The sequence below is a fragment of the Episyrphus balteatus genome, chromosome 2 (assembly GCF_945859705.1).
Source record: "Episyrphus balteatus chromosome 2, idEpiBalt1.1, whole genome shotgun sequence".
NCBI classification, from domain to species: Eukaryota; Metazoa; Arthropoda; class Insecta; order Diptera; family Syrphidae; genus Episyrphus; species Episyrphus balteatus.
The window spans coordinates 102323685-102331555 of record NC_079135.1 but is presented as its reverse complement, the minus strand read 5'-3'; positions in this window follow the sequence as shown (position 1 = coordinate 102331555).

The window sequence follows — 7871 nt, the reverse complement described above, 5'->3', positions numbered from 1 at the left end:
AATTTTGATTGTTTACTTGGCAATTTTTGAAATAACTTTAAAAATCGATAATTAAGAAAAATTGTCAAGAGAACAATCAAAATTTTATTGATACGAATTTGAACACAAACTTTAGAACTTGGTACATTTTTACATCTCAGTACTATTTGTGCCAGCATAATTTCAATATAAGAGAACTTGGCTCTTTTTTTAACAGTAATGTTTTTGTTGTGATTTCAATTTCTCAAAAACTATAGAAGGCATAGAAACATATGATTTTCAGTTTTTGAAAAGTAGGTAATCAGGTGAGGTAGTTTATTTTATCAGTTAATTTTGAGAACAAGAATATAGTGCAAGAAATTGTTAGTCGAATATCATCATATGACACATGTTTTTAAGGTATTTTTTAATGCTGAATCTAATGACATAAAAATAAAGTCAAAAGGTAAAATATTACCGAAACCCATGTAAAAAAACATGCTACACTGATGAAATTCGGGATAAAGGTTTAAGATAAACCAGGGACAGTTATGTGTATTATGAGTTATGTGTATGAAAGATATCATAACAGCTGAAAAAGTCAATCGTATTGACTTTATTTTCATGTCATTAGATTCAGCATAAAAAAATACCTTAAAAACATGTGTCATATGATGATATTCCACACACAATTTTTTGCACTATATTCTTTACCTTTACCCCCTCCCTCTTGACTGCTAAAAAACACCCTTCCACCCAACTTTTTTTATAGACTTTTTTATTCTTGCTTCTTATCCCAAAAGCAAACTTTTTGCCAAGTTTCATGAGTGTAAGAATTTTTTTTTATTTGTTGATTTTATGTAATATTTTACCTGTACTAAATTTAATAGTTTATTTTAAAAAGGGGGTTGTCTACTTTTCGGCAAAATTAAGTTATCAACGGTTTTATTTGAATCTACGGTCTACGGGTTATCCGTATCTCTACTAAACAACATTTCTGTAGACTGCTTCTTTTAAAAGTTATGATCACTTTAACTTGGAAAAGATTTAAGGTCCTAAACTTTATATTATGGAAAAAAACTTATAAAAAGAGAGGCAAAATCAAACAATAGAAAGTCTTAACACAAATTTAATTTTATAAGAAATTTAATGTTCTTGGTTCGTAATGATTTTTCAAAAAAGAATTGGATTTTTATAAAATGAGTTTTTTAATTATTTTTTCTAATTTTGATATCAATAAGGTTAAATTAATTAAAAAAAAAAAAAAAAAACGGTTACATAATTGAATCATTTATTTTCAAAACATGATAAGTCCATTTTTTTTAAAATCGTTTTTTTTTTTTACTAAATTTGTACTTTAGGAATAACCGCGTATTTCTTCAAAATATGAAGAACATACCTGCATTTTTAGTTTTTCTCAAAAAATAAGGATAATGGAAATGAAGTTTAATTTTTTTTAAATCGCTAATGTCGGCTCTTCTCGTACATCGTTAATGAGTGATTGCAATTTTCTCGAAAACGACTCTATCGATTTTGATTAAATTTAACACACGTAATGTTGTACATCTAACATAACTGCGTTATTAGTTTTTCTCAAAAAATGCGGATAATGGAAATATGGCGAAAGAAATTACCAAAAAGTTAACATACTCGTATATTTACGTTTCTTATGAAATTCCTTAAAAAAATCAAATCATAACTAATTCAAAATATTTTTCCTTAAAAGCTTTGACATAAAAGCTACTTTTATCATAAGAGCAAGTAAGTGCGGTCCCAGTCGTGCATTTTATTTTTAACTATCGCTCCAAAAATTAAAATAGGAACGGTTTTCTGAAGCTAGGCAAAAGTTCTACAGAATATATCTAATATATAAAAATCTCATGTGGCAGTGTTTGTTACAAAACTCCTCGGAAACGGCTGGTTTGAATGAAATTTTCTACACATATCGGGTAGGTCTGAGAATCGCACAGTGTGGTAATTCGCCAATCTGACTGGACAAAATAGAAAAAAAAAAGTTTAGCCACATGATTTTAAATCATGAGTTGAGCTTCTCAATAAAATGGGTAACTTTAATTCATGTTTGGTTTTTTTGTTTTCATCTCGGATTAGCGTAAGCTAAGCTTGAAAGTTGGTTCTTGTTAACAGTTGGATGGAGATAATACAAAGTATTCTATTTTTCGCTTGAGTTTGGTTGACGATTAAAAACGCTGTGGTAGTTTTTTGGTTCTAATTGTTTTTTTTAATTGTTAATCTACATTTGGAGGTAAAGTTTTTTAATTTTTATTTATTAATTACCATTGCAACTATTTAAAAAAAAATAAATTCTATAAGAAGGCTAGGAAGTGCAAAAAAAAATATCTTTGTTTTTCAATTAGAGGTAAAGTTAATTTTTCCGCATTTTTCCGGTCTGAAATTAATTAATTAATGTATTGTGGAGTGTTGTCATTAAGATTAGCTATTTATATGTCTCGCGTTTTCTCGACCGCCATACAACTTTTTTCACTTTTCAAAATGAAGTCAAGATTTTCAAAAAAAACAAATTTTCGAAAAATGTGTCAAAACTGCCAAATAAGATCGAAAAGACAGTTTTTTTGATCTTTTAATGAGCAGGTATCATCTTTGGAACATTTTTGACAGTAAAGAAAAATTAAAAACATATATAAAAGTTTTGTGCTTCAAGTTAAGCGAAAAAAAAGACAAAAAAGGTGGAAGACACATTGGACCGCTCTTTAAACATGAATTTCATTTTGCTTGACCAATATTATGTGATAACTAAATAAACAAAAACAGTAGATAGTGAAACAAAAGTAGAAAAGAATTTTTAAAAACTAAAAAAACGGGAAAAATATAACAAACGGAAGGTTAAAAGTCTCCTAAGTGCACCTATCCATTAGAAAATAGTTAAAATCAGCAGAATCGCTCTCCGCAAAATTGAAAAAGCATATTCCAATAATACCGGAAAGGATTTATTGAAATTTTCTTTGAGTGAAGGATCAAAATGTATAAAAAATTAAATTCTGATCCTCTGGAACCACTAAACTACTGGAATTTTCAACTAATGAGGCATTATCATTGATGAATGATGCTTTTCTGTCGGAACATCTTAAACAAGTTCAATGCAAAAAGCAAGCAAATGTTAAAGTCCAGAAATAGGGTCACGAAGAAATTTAGAGAATTATTAGCTTGAAAAACATCGAAGGTAATATAAACACAGCTGTTTTTAATAGGCCCTTCTGTTTCAAGTTTGCATCGCACAAAAAAGAGTTACTTTTTTAAATTATCTGCAGATATTTTTAAAGGTGATGCCATTTTTTATGATTGTGAAGCATATTTAATTAAAATCATTGCTAAAATTTTAATTTAAAGCATGATAATGAGAAAATAAATCATATATGTCACCTGTCAAAAACGTGTGTAAAAGTTCTATTTCTTAATAAAAACTAATTATTCCGCCTCTCTTTTTTCGTGAATAGCAATAGAGCTTTTATTTATTGAGATTTTTCAAGCGTTTTTTAAAATAATTAAGTATATCCAATCATAGAATACGTTTACGGAAACATAAATTCAAATACTATAAAAATGCATTTTCTTCATCACTATTTTGACCCACTTTTTGCAGAAATTATAGATTTCTTTTTAAAAAATATTTCTTTTTTATAGAATTTTATCTATTCACATTCATTTGTTTAAAACTGTTTAGAAAAAAAGTCGATTTAACGCGAGTTATTAATTTTGTCCAGCTAGATTCGTGATTGGCCACACTGTGAATCGGCCAACATCTATTTTTCATACCTCTAAATTGTTAGGTTGGTCCAGCCAAATTTTTTTATATCTTCTTGGAACGATCTTTTCGATATTTTTTGTGTACCTATGTCGGAAAGCCTGAGAATCGGACATTTGACCAACATGAATTTTCATATGATAAAATGGTTAGGGTGGTCCAACTAAAAAGATTTCTATATTTTTTGGAATGATTTTTATGAAATTTTGTAGGTATATCGGGTAAGTCTAAAATTCGGCCAACATATATTTTAATACCAAAAAATAGTAAGGGTGACCCAGCCAAAAAAATTTTTTTTTTTGGAATGATTTTTATGAAATTTTGAAGGTACATATATCGGGTAGGTCTAAGAATCGGCCAACATCTATTTTCATACAGTAAATGGTTAGCGTGGTCCACTCCAAATTTTTTTGAACGATTTTTTTCAAATCCTGGCTTTATATTGTTTTCAAGGGGTTCAAAAAAGTTAGTTTTCCAACTCATATGAATAGCCTAAATTCGTGATATTTCATATTCTTAATACAGAAACTTTAAGCCTAAAAAAATCAATCTTGATAATGCGATCAATTGAACTCAAAAAACACATTCTTTTTTTTACAAAGACCTGTATTTGATGTTGTGACACACTCCAAAATTGGAAGTAAATAGCAAAAGAGGCGTAACGAAGTCCGCCGGGTCAGCTAGTATTTTATAAAATTTTCTACACACATAAAAAGAAAATTGAACGTTTTTTCTTCCTCTGAACTATTTACAATCATGGACTTATCATGTTTTGAAAATAAATGATTCAATTATAGGAACTGTTAGTTGGTGTAGCCTGACAAACAATTTACCTGAACCTAACTTGTTTTCAGTACAAAATTTTAAATGAAAAATCAGAGAATGTGCAAATACGGGACAAATAACAAAATACGTGACACTAATACGTCCTGGGTTTCTTAAATATTGTATTTCTATAATGAATATATTCAATATTATCCAAAACTTTCACGTTTCACCTACATAGTGATGTGTGTAGTAAATGATTTTTATGATATTGCTTTGTTAAATTACAAAATTTCTGTAGTAATATGAATAAACAAAACATGTCTTAATTATAAACTTTAATGTACTATTACATATTTTTTTAAACGAATTTTGAAAATGGTGTTAGTCCACCCTTATTTTGTTGTTAATGAATTTGGCTGAAATTCGGATATATTTTGTGTCTAATAGGTCAATTTCAATACGTAAAAAAAATCAGAGTAGGTAATATTTTTTACAAATCAATTTAGATATCCAATTTTTTGTATCTGTTGAAAAGTTGTATAAAGTGGGCTTACCTTTTCAAAATAAACGATACAATTTGTTTATTTTTTTTTTTTTACTTTTTTTTTTCAAAATTTTGACTTTAAAATCAATTTAAAAACTAGAACTAGAATAAAATATTTTGGCTTTTAAAAACGGTAAAATTCCTAACTATAAGTTTTGTCGTTATTTTTAAATTAATCAAATTTAAACTTTTCTCAATTAAAATTCTAAATTTAGGTTAGGAATCAATTTCACCATTCTTGCATCCCTGCAACAATTAAATACTATTTCTCTCCGTAATTATGTACATTTTGTGGAAAGAAGGCTTACATGTCAGATTCGAAAAAATAAAAAGGCTACCATAAAAATCGTATTTGACAATTTTGGCATTTGAAGTAAAAAAAACATAAGAAGAAAATAATTCAAATTGTTTTTAATCCATGTAATTTTAACTCTAATTTGATTCCAGCTTCTTGAAGCCTTCAATATAAATAGTATTTAACTTTTCTAATAATTATTTCTATTTATAAAAACGTCATTGTTACTTGTATAATGTATATTATGACCTGTTCAATGCTATTAATAAACACGTCTACATAATAAAATAATAACTTCATTATTCAAAACGTCTGAAATAAAGAAGAAGAAAAGCAAAAACTTTGAAAGTAAACCATTTGAACTCTTAACACCGAAATGTATAACTTTTCCTTACCAAAGTAAAGTGTGTTTGTGTCTGATGGGTATATAAAAGTTTCATTTGCACCAAGACGTTTTTGTTGACGGGATATGAAAAACTTTTTCTCATATTATCTAAAAACAACAACGATACAGTTATTATACCCAGAAATAGGTTTGGGAAGGTACTTTTTGAAATAAATGCCTTTATTGGGAGGGAGTTTCTATATAAGATGTTATGTCAAAGATATATGATTTATCGATAGGCTATTGAATGTCTGATTGATGTTAAAAAGAATCTATTTTGTTTCTTGGAAAAAGTGTAGTTAATATTATTGATTGCAATACTTTGGCTTTGAAAGTCCTGAGGGAGTAATTTACAAGATTGTTAATCAAGTTCATCGGGCTATTGTTTTATTCAAAAGGATATACATTAGGGTGGGTCAAAAAAAAAAATCGAAATTCTTTTTTTTTGATTTGGTACTTCGAAAATCGATTGCTAGACACCTCTAGAATATACACACCAAATATGAGCTCTTTATATTAATGGGAAGGTCCTCCGCTTTTAAATTTTCCATTTTTGCATCAAGCTTCTACAAAAAAAATTATTTTTTTTATAAATCAACTTTTTTGCAAATTTCTTTGCTTATTCTTGTAGGAAATTGAACGCTTTACAAAAAAGGTCTATACTCTTTTTTCGTTTATCTAACCGTTTAATAGATATTTGAGGTCCAAAAATCGAGAAAATCTTAAAAAATTCGTTTTTTGTTCTTAATTTTGTAAAAAAATTTAAAAATTATAATAATCAAACGCGCATGACATATTCTTGTAGGAAACAGATTGCTCCACAAGAAAGGTCTTAATAATTTTTCTCAATAATCTTACTATTCTTAAGATATTCGAGGTCAAAGTTAAAAAAAAATATGAGAACATATTTTACTTTTCAAAATTTTCTTATTCACTGAAAATTCATTATTTTCAAATTAGCAAAATATATTCTTGTAGGGGCTTAAACGTTCTACAAAAAATTTCTTGGAATCAAATTGATTGCTTTAACCGTTTAGAAGATATTCGTATCCAAATCGCAATGCATACGGGTCATAAGAAAACTATTGAAATCAGTGAGCATTGGTTTGGATACGAATATCTTCTAAACAGTTAAAGCAATCAATTTGATTCCAAGGAATTTTTTGTAGAACGTTTAAGCCCCTACAAGAATATATCTTGCTAATTTGAAAATAATGAAGTTTCAGTGAATTGGAAATTTTTTTTAAAATATAAAATGTTTTTATAATTTATTTTAACTTTGACCTCGAATATCTTTAGAATGGTTAGATTATTGAAAAAAGTTAACAACACCTTTTTTGTAGAGGAATCAATTTCCAACAAGAATATGTCTTGCGCGTTTGATTATTATAATTTTTCAATTTGTTACAAAATTAAGAACAAAAAACGAATTTTTTAAGATTTTCTCGATTTTTGGACCTCAAATATCTATTCAACGAAAAAAGTGTTTAAGGCCTTTGTTGTAGAGCGTTCAATTTCCTACAAGAATATGAAAAGAAATTTGCTAAAAAGTCAATTAATAAAAAAATTATTTTTTTTTTTAGTAGAAGCTTGATGTAAAAATGGAAAATTGAAAAGCGTAGGACCTTCCCATTAAGATAAAGAGCTCATATTTGGTGTGTATATTCTAGAGGGGTCTAGCAATCGATTTTTCGGATTACCAAATCAAAAAAAAATTTCGATTTTTTTGACCCACCCTAATATATATATCTTTGTTTGTTGTATTAATCAATAAATTGATTTGTTTATTGTTATAAGAAAGGTGTGAGTTGGGTAATCTGATATTTTCACTTAGGGATAATAAAGACTTTTTTTTGCTAGGAAATGCCATTTATTTGTCTAGTTGAAGTATCTATCTAAAAATTCCCCCAATTTTAAGGTCATATTCTTAGGAGTTTCGGTCGAGTTCAAGGTTCTTAAAATCGAACTTTTTAAATGGCTTTTTCTAGACAATTAAAATAATTTTTTGTAGTGTGCCTTTTTATCCCTAAATTAAAAATGTAAACAAAGTTAAGAAAAAACAACATAAAAACTCATTCACATTTCAAAACAACGATTCAGTTTTGCATATTAATGTTCAAAGACGTGTGTGTTATAAAAC